The 14,083-nt window shown below is 38.0% G+C and overlaps 1 non-coding gene across 1 annotated transcript; it reads left to right on the top strand.

The window, feature by feature from the left end:
* The first annotated feature begins 2,102 nt into the window (after nucleotides 1-2,102).
* On the top strand, nucleotides 2,103-2,208 carry LOC132283625 (small nucleolar RNA R71). Its single transcript, XR_009472069.1, has one exon. It is a non-coding gene; the product is annotated as a small nucleolar RNA R71 (small nucleolar RNA).
* The last annotated feature ends 11,875 nt before the right edge of the window (nucleotides 2,209-14,083 follow it).

The raw sequence follows: 14,083 nt of genomic DNA on the forward strand, positions 1-14,083 counted from the left end.
CTTGAGCTTTTCCGGTAGTGGCTTAAGCTCAAGCTTAGGTGGAGACTTTAAAAAAGGAATAGGCGGAATACTAGAAAGTGGTGTAAGAGGCTCTAACCTAGATTTTCATGGAGGAAAATCTTTGATAGGAGTGGAATTGAGCAAAGAATTCACTTCAGCTATTGAAGAATCAATATCGAAATCTTTATAATTGAAGTGATTCAGACAAGCTTCTAAAGGATCCTTGGATAAAATAGTTGGGAGTGATTCCTCAACCAACTCATCAATAACATTAACTCAGAAGCATTCACTATCATCGTGGGAATGATGAATAGCATTGAAGATGTTTAACTTGACTTTCATATTTCTAAAAGATAAGTCCATGACTCTAGTCAGACAGTTAATGCAAGCATTCGCTGTGGCTAGAAAAGGTCACCCAAGAATGACTGGAATATACTTTTTGGAATCGTGGACTGGTTCTGTATCAAGAACTAGAAAATTAACTGAAAAATAAAACTTGTCCACTTTTATGAGTACATCCTCAACAATACCTCGTGGTTATCTGACAGAATGGTCAGCAACCTGTAGAACAACCGACGTAGGTTTCAACTCTCCCAAACCTAACTTCTTATACACCGAGTAAGGAATAAGATTCACACTTACTCCAAAGTCAAGAAGTGTTCACTCTATCACATTGTTTCCAATGATACAAGAAATTGTAGGAGCACCAGGATCTTTAACCTTGAGAGGAGTGTTGTACTTAAGAATAACACTGACCTGCTCGGTGAGACAAACTTTTTTAGGAACTTGGCTTCTGGATTTTCTCTTAAGGGTGCACAAGTCCTTTAGAAATTTGGAGTAGGCTGGGATTTGCTTTATAGCATCAAGTAGAGGAAGATTAATTTTGACCTGTTTAAAGACCTTCATCATATCTTGAATTTTCTCCCCTTGTTTACCAAAGTAGGAGGGTTCCTTGAGACGTTCAGGATAAGGCGCTTTTGGTTCATAAGTTGTCTCAGGGTTAGGAGTAGATGAAGAAGTGACTCCACCTTCAACTCCGTTTGTGGATTGTAAAATAGAATTTGAGGAAACATCATTGGGATGTGGATGATGAATGATAGGAATAATGGGAATCCTAAGCCTTTCTTTTTCCTCCTGTTCTTTTTCAACTTGGTTATCAACCATTCTACCACTCCTCAATGTAGTGATAGCTTGAACTTGCTCATGATGAATACTTAAGGAATTGGTTTCATCAATCATGTAAGTCAGCCCTTTTGGGTTGGCTATTAGCTGACTAAGCAGCTTTTCATCCTCTTTTCGAGATAGAGTACTCGCTATTTGCCCAACTTGTGCCTCTAGCTTTGCTATGACTTGAGAATGAGAATTAAGAAGTTGGGTATTGGTTTTAAGATCAACAAGAACATTGAGTACTTGTTCCTCAAAAGCAAAATTTCTAGGAAGATGTGGAAGATTAGGAGCTTGAGTGGGTTGATTCCTAAATTGAGGTGGACGGTAAATACCAGATTGATTGAAAGAATTATTTTGTGGCATAGGATTAGATGAATTTTGGTACTGCCCCTGAGATTGGGGAGCATTGTTCCCTTGATTTTGGTTACGCCATGACAGATTGGGATGATCTCTCCAGCTAGGATTATATGTAGAAGAATATAGATTATAAGCTGGCCTAGAGAATGCAGCATTCACTTACTCCTGTGGGATCTCAGATGATTGTCCCAGCATAGAGCAAGCGTCAGTAAAATGGTTAGGATTAACACAGATGGAACAAACTTTCTTTGGCACGGCAGTTTGTGGATTAGCAACAGGAGCAAAGCCAAATGATAAGATTTGATTGAACTTACGGTTCAAGGCTTCTATTTGAGCGGCTAACTCACTAGATTTATCTACCTTGTAAAGTTTTTCAACCTTAGGCATTCTAGGTGATCGAAGACCTAGACTTAGAGGAAGAAGTGTGTTACACTGAGTTTTCACTTAGGACCTCAAACAGTTTCCAAGCGTCAGCCAGACTCTTATGCAAAAAAGCTCCATTACTGGAAGCATTAACCATATTTCTATAAGAATCTGTAAGACTATCATAAAAGATATGTATTAAGTGCCATTGAGCAATATCATGGTGTGGACACTTTCTTAGAAGATCATTATACCTCTCCCATGCATCATGGAGCTGTTCTCCCGGGATTTGGGAAAATGCCATGATTTCTCTTCTCATTTGTGTGGTTTTACCCACAATGTAATATTTCTTCAAGAACTCCTGTTGTAACATGTCCCATATAGATATGGAATTTATTGGAAGGGACTGTAACCAAGTTTTTGCTTTGTCCTTAAGAGAGAATTGGAAAAGACGCATTCTGAATGAATCATTGGTTAGAGTGGTCAACTTGGTAGTTGAGCACAATTCCAAAAACACATCCAAGTATTTATAAGGATCCTCTGTTGCATACCCATGGAAGGTAGGAAGCATTTGGATCATAGCAGGCTTGATCTCAAAATGGGTTACATCAGCAATTTAAAAAACAAAGCACGAAGGGGAAGTATATATGATAGGAATAAAATGGTTCCTCAATTGTGGTTGTGGTGGAAGAACATGTGGATCCCATTCTCCATTACCATTACCATTATTACCCGGTGCATTATGTTGTTCAGTCATGTTATCAGAGAAACTATCTATATTATTCAAGTGTTTTTTAAGTTTTCTTAACTGACTCAAAGTTCTCTCTATTTCAAGATCATGCACTAAAGGTTTTGACCTATTTTGACGAGTTAACATGCACTGGTTCCATTAATCCTAACAGTAGCATAAATAAAATATTCCAAGTAACAGAAAAACAGTAAAAACTCACAAAAGGTTTAATAAACCGAAGCTTTTCTCCCTTAAGCGTTTTTATCCTCACTGCTAATTTGTACCTGAAAAGAAACAGAAGTAAGATGAGATATCCGAAAGTCCGAAAACTGGTAAATCAAAATAAACTAATTAAAAACTAATCTCCCTGGCAACGGCACCAAAAATTGTTCGTGTTTCTTGTAATATCCCTAATTTTAAAAGGATAGTCTCGGTATTTATTTATTATTTTGATTGTATTTTTAGGTGATTATTTGGCTTAATTATTGTTATTTATTATCTGATTTAATTGCTTAACTATGTGACATGTGTTAGCTTTTATTATTTAAATTGGAATTAATTGTTTAAGTGTTTTAATTATTTAATTATGAATTTTAATTTCGTTAATTATTTCTTGTTTTTCTTTAATTGGGTTGTGTATTTAGTTATATGTGTATTTTCTGTAATTGGATTAGTTTGGTTATTCTAATGTGTAAATTAGTTTATTTAAATATTTTAATTAGACTAAATTATGTGATGGATTAAATTAGTAACAGTTACCGTGTTAAAATAAATTAATAACTGGTCTAATTTTAAACAGTAGGATTTTCCTAAGAGGTTACGCGTATGTAGCCGAGTATCTTATAACCTAGATTGTTATATGGGCCGACTGACTTGAGTTTTACATTAGGGCTCTAGCTTTAATTAAACAGGGATTAGGGTTTAGGATTTTTACGCCTATATATACATAGTTATAATCTGTATTAAGGGTTGAAAAAACCCTACTCACGTAACATAGATACAGAGAGTTACAGAGTGAGGCTTTGAGAGAGCAGAGCAAGTTTGTGAGGTTTCCAACAGAGGCTTCAAGATTTGGCTTAGGAGAAGGGAGGAACAGAAGTCATAGGAGGTTAGACAATATTGCAGTGGTCGTCGGGAAGCTTAGAATAACGGCAATAAGGTTTTGTTTACAAAAAAACTGTACAGGCAAGTTCTTTTCCTTCTTTTTCCCTTTGCTTGTGTTCTGTGCACCTAGGTGGCCTCTAGGATTTAATTAAGAATTAACTGAGTTTCTTATGAATATTTGATGGTATATCAATGTTTTGTATGTGTGAAAATTTATTCAGTTACAGTTTGTGAATGTCTGTGATTTATTTGTTTCTTGAAGCATGAAAAATCTGATGAATCAGTAGCCTCTGTTTTTGTATTTAACTGTTATAAACACATCTTGGGAATGATACTGGACTTAGATGGAACTTTTAGGATTAGTTTAAAACCAACTAGACAGGTTGTGAATGGCCGAAAACACTGCAGAAAGTTGTAGGAGCAACAGAAGTTGAAGGAGGCTCGAGGAGGAGGAGAGGGCAGGCTCTGGAATACAAAGAGCCGGCTCTGGAATACAAAGAGCCACCTCCCCCATCAAAGAGCTGGCTCTAGGAGAGGTAGAGCCGGCTCTACCCTCCTAGGAGGCGGCTCCAGGTGTATTTAGAGCCTGCTCCAAAATCTAGAGAAGGCTCTTTCTCACGTATAGTTTCAGAACTTGTTTTTTTGATAAATTTTGAGACTGTAGGAATTGGGGACTGTTTGGACTAAGTTTGGGACTTCACTGTATGACTAAAAAGTTAGTCCTAGGTATTATTAAGACCTTTAAAGGGCTAAAATCTTATGTTTAATCAATGGGACAAACGGTATAAAAATTACTAATTTTCTATACGGTTAACGGAGGAAAGATGGATTAGTTGCCTAACTAAATTTTGGCAATGTAGTGGGATGTAGGATGGTTACAAAAACCTACTAGAATGCATGATAGGATTCTCTATATATTTATTTTTGATCTGTACATGCTTTGGGATCTAAATCGTTGAAACAGTAAACTTTTCTACTATTACATAGATTACTGTTGATTTTCAATTGCTAGTATAACAAAACCATTTATGAAATTATTTGGATACTAGTTGGGACTGTAAATTACTCAGTTATGATTTATATATTGTAATTTGCATGGATATGAAGGATTGTATCCACCGGTATGGGACGGTGGCATACTGGGGACGGTTTAGCTCAAAACGCTTAGACCTAACCTATCGGATGGAAAGTATGGATTGTAAAATATTGAATCCATTAATGTGTTGAGTTGAATCAACTGACTAGGTTGAATGACTCCTTGGATTAATTGGTTGTGGTTAAGTCACTTCAACTGAATAAGTTGAGTGCTTATCTGGACGGTATTTTGTATGTCTCCTCATTGAATAAGTGAATGACATACTATGGTTTCGGATGGACTTTAGTTATATGATTATGATACCACGATATAAGCGTGAGTCTCAGAGTCGTTGGTTAGGGTGCGTATATGCAGTGGATGCGTAGCTGGATTTAGTAAGTAGGTGTACCCTATTAGGTCTAGGTACTCATGCCCACCTTTGGGTGCATTTTCGCATGTTGCCTTCTATTCAGGTTGAGACCTCTACTATAGTCCAATGAATGTCCTTAGTGTGGATATATATGTATATTTATGGATTACGTAGTTATGTTGAGGGTATCTAGGGTGTATCTGCGTATCGGGCACTGTATGGATTACAGTTGGAATAAGACTTGCATGTGGGCCTGACCCACTCCTTTATTATTCTTTTCAGGTACTGGACGGTTCCAGCCTTAGAGCTTGATCGTGCTTGTCGAGGATAGTCTCACATTCATCTGATTACGTAGGATTTCTCTCGATGTTTCTAGCATTATCTATTTTCAGTTTTTAGTTTTAGTTGAACTTTTGGTTAGGGGTCCATCAGCGGATTCCCAAGTTGTAACCTTGAAGTTTTGGAGGATTGGAGTTTCAATTTTCAGTTACACATGGATGGTTTTATTATTATTATTTCTTTCAGCTTTATTCTATCTTTATTGTTTCTTTTTGTCATCTGTGTTCGTTTTAAAATACTTTAATTGTTTGATATTCCCTCGGGTTTGGGCCTGGGCCTGATCAACCCGTGTCTCGGATCCGAGGGGTATCACATTTCTCGTAATAATAAATTAACCACTGATCGGTTGGTCAATTAACATCAACCTTCGCAATAGCACGAATCATTGTAAAATAGGGCTATTGGTCGGGTAAGTCGAACCACTGGGACTGCGCTAGTCTAAGGCAACCTAAATGTCTAGAATCATTCTAGAGTGATGAGGGGTTTATAAAGGGTTTGTGTGTTTGTCACTAAACTAAGAAATTAAAATGCAAAAAACAAAAGATTGCAATGAAATTGAAGAAGTGAGATACAAGTAGAAAAGACTAGGGAGATGAATCCACACTACACCCTAAGTACATGCTAGATTAGGTCTAAATTTTGGGGATAAATAGCATATATGCAATGGTCAAGAAATATGAAGCAACTCCGTTGTTTAATAATCATCAAGAAGTTCACTTAATCAAAACAAGAATGATCCATCAAAAGCTACCATAGTTGAACTACTTAAACTAGGTGTAGAATCAAATACACTATCTCAAGCAAAAGACCATCAAGCTTTCAATCAAATGGTGAAGCACATGAAGGTAGGAATCAAGTATAAACCATCAAAGGAGGTACCTAAGCAATGGAATATCAAGTTTCAAAATCAACATGCCTTGAAAAACATTTATAGTCTATATTTTCACTGTCACTATGAAAATAAAAGCAATAAGATTGATCCAAGAATTATCAAAGATATGACAATGAACTTACATCAACCATTTACACATTAAAATTCATTACAAGAAGGAATATGCTCTTAGACTATGAAACTATCATACATTATACATTATAGTCCCCAAAAGTATAGCCTAATCTAGAACATGATCAAAAGAGGAGGCTTCATCACCTCCCTAGAGAAGATTTAGTTACCCATAGGAGCAATGGAAGAAGGAAGAAGCTTGAAGACCTCCTCCATTTTCGTGCTCCCTTCTTCAAGCTTGAAGAACTCTCTCTTTTTGCTCTCTTCTCTCTCTCTAATCTTGTAGAATGAAGCTTAATAATATGTGTGGCTCTTATCCCTCTTATCTACCACCAAACTAGGCTCTCTCTCTCCTCCAAAAACATCCCCAACCACCTCATAAAAGAGGGCCATCAAAAATTGAAAATTTCAGAGCACAAGTGGGTTGTCTCATGGAGCAAACTGCCCAAATTTCGAGTGCTCGAAATAGGGCCTCGAGCACTCGAATTTAGTGTAAAAAGCTCCATGCTTCACTTGCTCTGCCCAGACCTACTTTGATGAAATGGCCATAACTTTGCGCTCTGAACTCCGAATGATAAACTGTTTAAATATTTGGAGAGCTGATTCAGAGCTTTAAAAACTTCATGTTTTGATGAAGACCCAAATCTCAATTCTGGTTGGTCGAAAATGGGGAGAAAGGCAGTACTTCAGTGCTGCCAGGCAGTTCTGCGCACCTCTGGTAACAAGGCTATAACTCTCTGCTACGAGCTCCGAATGATGAACCGTTTGAAGATTTAGAAAGCTAATTCAGAGCTCTAAATCTTTTATGTTATGATCGTAGTCCAGTTCTTGAGTTTGATAGGTCAAAATGGTGAACAAAGTTCGGGCTTCACTGCTGCCAGAAATTCAGCTTTTGAGCACATTGTTGATCAAAAATCCACAAGGGCTTATTTTTGCTCCCTTTTTGCAATTAAACCTAAAAATACATAAACACACAAATGAAGATAATCTACAGAATTAAACAAACAACGGACTTAACTAATGCAATTTAGGGCACTTGAATATACAGTATTCGGCGCTTATCACACCCCCAAACTTACATTTTGCTAGTCCCTTAGCAAAACTACAATGAAAAACTTAATGAAAAGACAACCATGGGCATGCTACTACAAAAATATCATCCATGGTAAAATGAGATATATACATGGCTCAAAAATAACTTGAAACAGAAAAAGAGCTGGAGATGGAGTCATTGGGAAGACTACCTTGCATATATGAAACATTGATACAAAAATTGGCTAAATAAATTTCCACATACATGCATCAACATCAAAATCTATATAAATAACTCAATTATCATCTCTTGAATGGAAATCAACTCTAGCTTTAGTGAAAGTGAATTGGATTCTCAACATGCAGCTTTTACTTTCTTTTCCAATTCCCAAGCACAAGTTTTCAAATCATTGAATTCCCCTTTAAATGAGGTCCCTAAGGCATGATTTTATTTACAAGACAACTTTTGTTGCTTGTTGACAATTTATTGCAACTCATAAGCGAAACATAGAATGGTTGTGCAATGCTGAAGTCCCTTAAGCTTTCTAACCAACCCATGTAGCAAGCGTTAGGCCAACAACTCCCAAACCAGATGGCTTTAGGGTGTTAAGTGTAAAGACACTCCAAAGGGCTTAATAGCTCAAGTTGGAAAGGCTACGAACTCTAGCGAACCATGTTTATTATAATTTTTTTGAATGACCGTGCAATGTTTAAGTCCTTTAAGCTTTCTAACCAACCCTTGTAGCAAGCGTTAGGCCAACAACTCCCAAACCAGACGGCTTTAGGGTGCTAAGTGTAGAGACACTCCTAGGGCTTAATAGCTCGAGTTGGAAAGGTTACGAACGTCAACTAGTCATTTTTTTTTCTTTCTTTCTCAGTTTTTTCTTTTTTTTTCTTTTTTTTTCTTTTTTTTTTTTTTTAGACAACTTAAATCATGCCAAAGATATTCATCTATCAGGTTCATCAAATCAAATTAACTAGGCCAAGGTCAAGGTCGATCAAGTTGTATGCCTCACAGTTAAGTTTCCAATGTGCATCTGTGCATTGTGAAGCTTAAAAGAGTGTCAAATCCAGCAAGAATTTAATTGAGACATTTATACAGACTAATTTGAATCTACATGATCATTTCAACTCAAATTTTTCTTTATTTTCAAAAATTTCAATTGCTTCTATACACAAGGTATTAAACATATGTTTCATCTCCGACAAGTGTCAAGTTATACTATCATTGCTTAGCAAAAATTATGAAACTAAAAATGCATAAATGCACCCCAAAACTTGAATGTCACATTGTCCGTAATGTGAGAAGACAAGTAGATGAAAATAAAAACAGAGAGGGTTAAAGAACAATAATACCAAGTCGAGTGAGGAAGGCAAAGGTTTCCATCTATGTGAATGTGCAAGTGCTTCCCCCAAACTTGGACATGAAGACCTAGCAAAACACAACTAATATACACATGTAAAAGCATAGGCTCTTAAGAAAAATCAAAACAGAGTTAAAAACACTAACCTGAATTGTAGTGCAAGATAAAAATCCAAACAAAACACAAATGCAGACATTAGTCACAAGTTTAAAATGGATAGCAAAAGAATGCCAAAAGTGTGCCATTTTTTTTTTTTTTTTTTTTGAATGGCATGCATGAGGGTGTTGTGGAGGAATTGAGGATGGGGTTGATTGAGTGTGAAGGGTGGTGGGTGGTTAGGGAGTGAAGGTGCTGAGAGAGAGATGGTGGCATGCATGGTGGGGTGAGATGAGGAAGTTTGGTGAGGTTGGTTGGATGGTTGGGAAAATAGAGGATGCCGAGAGAGAGAAGGCTTGTGTGAGGGTTGGTTGGTGTGGAGTTGGTTGAGTGTGAAGGGTGGTGGGATGTTGGGAAGCCGAGATATGAAGTGTTGAGTGGTGAGGTTGGGAGGTTGGTTAGTTGGTGGAGGTTTGTTGGTGGCTGGTTGGTTGAGGATGATGAGGGGTTGCCGAGAGGTTAGTTTGTGGGTTGAGGTGGTGGAAGTTGATGGTGCATGCAAGATGCCGAGAGAGTGAAGTTTGTGGTAGCTAAGATTAGTTTGTGGTGGCACCTGCATGGTCGCATGCATGCATGGTGTGTGGTTAGGTTGCTTGGGTTGCAGGAGGATTGCATGGTGGAGAGAGAAGTTGGTTTGTGACTCGGTTGGATGCATGGTGATTCATGCATTGTGGTTGCTTGGGTTAAGAGAGAGAGAGGAAGAAAGTTGGGTGGTGAGAGTGAAGTTGCCGAGAGAGAGAAGGTGAGGGTTGGTGAGGATGTGGGAGCTTGCATGCATGATGGGTGGTTTATTTTTGGTTGTGAGTGGGAGAGAGATTGATGAAGGTTGCATGGTTGGCATGGTTTGTTGTAGAGGGGTTGAGGGTGGTGGACAGGAGGTTGGAGTTGGCTGCGAGGGCTCGGGATGTTTGGGCTGAAGGTGGAATGCAGTTGCGAGCACTCGAAGCTTGGCTTCGAGTGCTCGAAAAACAAACAAAGAGGTGGTCATAAGTGTGGGATGAGACAGAGAGAAGGAAGGGTTGTGGTTGCATGGATGTGTATGGGTTTACATGGTTTATGGGTGGATGCCGAGAGTGAGAGGTTTGCATGGTTGTTGACTTGGGTGAGAAAGAGATTTCGAGCACTCGAAATGGGATTTCGAGTGCTCGATTTGAAGACAGAGAGTTCGGTATGTTGGGTTGCAGTGGGATAGCAGCTGCGAGCACTCGAAGCTTGGCCTTCGAGTGCTCGAATTGGAGACAGTGGTTGCGGGATGTTGGGCTTAAAATTTAGAGCACTCTAAATGGAAGCTAGAGTGCTCTAAATGAAGGCAGTGAGCTTAGGATTGATGGTTCACATTTAGAGCACTCCAAATGGGAGCTAGAGTGCTCTAAATGAAGGCAGTAGCTTGGGATGAGATTGGTTCACATTTAGAGCACTCTAAAATGGAATTAGAGTGCTCTAAATACAAGCAGCAGCCTCGGAATGATGGTGGAGAAGTTTGGAGCAATCCAAATGGAAGCTAGAGCGCTCCAAACTTGGGCAGTGAGCATGCAAAATTGGTGTGGTAATTTGGAGCAATCTGAATGGGATTTGGAGGGCACGAAATTGGCTCAGTAGCTTGGAAATGAATTGGCACTTGGAGATTGAATGTTTCAGCCAACCTGAATGCATGGAAGATCTTGCATGGATAGATTTTGAGTGCATGGATGAAATGGATTGAAATTTTTGCATGGATGGAAAAATTTTCAAACTTTGCACTGCACACAATGCATGTATGAGTTTAAGAAAATTTTCAAGCTTTTTGCAACATGATGCAAAATGGATAGAATTCTCAAAAATGAAAATTTTAAGCATAGAGAATTTTTGAAAATTTGCATGTCAGTCCTAAATTCAAGCCATGCATGGAAAATTTGAAACTTGACACATTATTCCAATCCAATGCATGGATGGATAATTTGTCAAACTTTGCAACATCTTGCTAATGCATGAATTAAATTGGCAAAATTTTCAAAATGCAACACATTTCCAATGCATAGGTGAATGTAGGAAAATTTTTAAACCTTTGCAAATTCTGGACTGACATACAAATTCATTCCAATGTAATGCATGGATGGAAAATTTTGAAAACTTTTTAACTTCGTTCTAATGCATAGACAATTTTCAAACTTTTGAACTTCAATCCATTATAATGCAAGGAGGGAAAATTGTCAAACTCTACACTTCATTGCAATGCATGAAAAATTTAGAAAATATTTCAAACTGTGCAAAAAAAAAAAATTTCAATGAGTGCATGGATGATTTCAAGAAGATTTCCCAACTTTTGCAACCTCACACAATGCATGGATGATTTTGAGAAAATTTTCAAGCTTTGGAACATCTCTTCAATGCATGAATGAGATTAAGGACATTTCAACAATGCATTGAAGATGAGAGGTTATGCATGTGAGTGCCATGTCGAAAGTCCGAGAAAATTGCCTGATAGAGCCGGAAACTTCCGAGAATGAAAACAAAAGTTGAGAAGGTCTAAGAAGCCGGTCTAAAATTGTGGAACACAACTGAAGAGCATTCCAGAAAAATCAAATTTTTGGCTTTTCGAAACCATTTCCCGGAAAATTTCAAGGCTCAGGCAATTGAAAGGAGGGAAGCTTGGAACATCGAAAGAATTTCTTCCCTTGCTTTGCTAAATTTAATGTCGATAGCTAGACGAAGTTAGAGCAGGCACTAATCCTCAAAAATCTCGATAGCTAGACACACCGAGATCAGGTTAGTCCTCCTTACCCTATACCATATCTCTCTAGAGATTCAAGCTTCCCTAAGTAAGAAAGTTTGGAAGCGGAAGAAAAAGAGCTTGAAGACAAAAGTTGGAAAGAGGTAATGGAAAGACCTCAATCCACTCTTCATCCTCAATGAAGAACTTTGGACTATGGGGTTGATTTGGATTATAAGAAGATGGAGTAGGTGAGAGTGCACCTAGCAAAGGCTTTTGAAGGTTCATATTGAGCACGGGAATGCTCGACAACTTATCCTTCAAAATTTCAACATCCTCCTCACACTTATCCGGCGGTTCGGACTCAACAACTTGAGACAACTCAAGTGAGGGAATGGGATGAGATGCAAGCTCCCAAGAAAGAGATACATTTGATGTTAACCAAGGAAGAGAATTAATAGGTGGATGAATATTAAGCATGGAATTCACCTCCGAAATGGAATTGTCAACATTAAAATCCTCACAATTGAAATGAGCCAAACAAGCTTTTAGAGGATCCTCCATTGAAGGAGGTGCATCAAGCAAAGGATTATTTAGGGGTTGTTCTGGAGTTTTAAAGGATGTAATCTCATCATCTTTTTCCTCATTTTTAACCACAAATTCTTCCATTTTATGAGTGGCAACAATTTGATCTTCAACCACTATTTCATCATTTTCATATGTGATGACTACTTGATCATTCTCATGATGAAAGTTACTGGGAGTAATCTCATCATTCATAGAATTTTCTTTTAGATTGGCCATAAGTTCAATGGAAAATTCTTCGTCATTTTCATGATTTAAAGCATCAACCATTTGCTGAATTTGGGCTATTTGGTCATCTAAGTCAACTCTAAATTGGGAATGAGTGTGAGTGGTGGATTGTATGCTAATAATGTCATCCAACATTTGCTTGTTGGACTCCGTCATTTGCGTGTGCATAGACTCCATCATTTGCTTGTTAGCAACAATTAACTCATCCAATGGAGACGGTGGAAAAGGAGAAGAGGGCGGGAAAGAATGATCATTGGGTTGAAAAGGTTGAATATGAGATTGTGGGGTTGAATTTCCTATGTCATGCCACAAGAAGTTTTGTTGGTCTCCCCAACCCGAGTTATAACCATTGAAGTATGGATCACTACCCGGTTCAAAGAAATTTTCATTTGGTTGCTCTAGATAGAAGTCCGAGAATTGTCTCGTTGGAAGACATTCTCTTGTATGATGTGTATGACTAGAGCAAAATGCACAAAACTCATATGGTGTGTAGAGAGTTGGAAGATAACTACCCTCCATCTAGGACTTAAACATCAACAACACACAACATAATCAACACAACAATTCTTTATCATCAACTCCAAATACAATGATCCCTTTCTCCTCAATTATCAACAAGATAGGAAATAAATGGCCACGACAAGGACCGATACTTTGCAATATAGTAAAACAAAAATAGCCTCGACAAGGGCTTCACAAGCTAAATTAAACACATACACAATATTCACAATGCGAAACTAGAAGTCACGAGACTTACCTGGGGGCCTCTAGACTTACAATTTGCTAGCGTTCCCACGGCGAGTTTCGAGTCCCTAGAATCTCACAAACACGAAGATGATCAAAAATACACAAGGAGTATTCACAAGACACAATATTCACAATCAAACTAAAATTAACCCTAGAACTTTGGTCGCTAAACCGTTTGCAGTCCCCGGCAACGGCGCCAAAAATTGATCGGTTGGTCAATTAACATCAACCTTCGCAATAGCACGAATCATTGTAAAATAGGGCTATTGGTCGGGTAAGTCGAACCACTGGGACTGCGCTAGTCTAAGGCAACCTAAATGTCTAGAATCATTCTAGAGTGATGAGGGGTTTATAAAGGGTTTGTGTGTTTGTCACTAAACTAAGAAATTAAAATGCATAAAACAATAGATTGCAATGAAATTGAAGAAGTGAGATACAAGTAGAAAAGACTAGGGAGATGAATCCACACTACACCCTCAGTACATGCTAGATTAGGTCTAAATTTTGGGGATATATAGCATATATGCAATGGTCAAGAAATATGAAGCAACTCCGTTGCTTAATAATCATCAAGAAGTTCACTTAATCAAAACAAGAATGATCCATCAAAAGCTACCATAGTTGAACAACTTAAACTAGGTGTAGAATCAAATACACTATCTCAAGCAAAAGACCATCAAGCTTTCAATCAAATGGTGAAGCACATGAAGGTAGGAATCAAGTATAAACCATCAAAGGAGGTACCTAAGCAATGGAATATCAAGTTTCAAAATC

The sequence above is a fragment of the Cornus florida genome, unplaced genomic scaffold, assembly GCF_030987335.1.
Source record: "Cornus florida cultivar Cherokee Brave unplaced genomic scaffold, ASM3098733v1 CherokeeBrave_3.0.0_Hap2_Chr01, whole genome shotgun sequence".
Lineage (NCBI taxonomy): Eukaryota > Viridiplantae > Streptophyta > Magnoliopsida > Cornales > Cornaceae > Cornus > Cornus florida.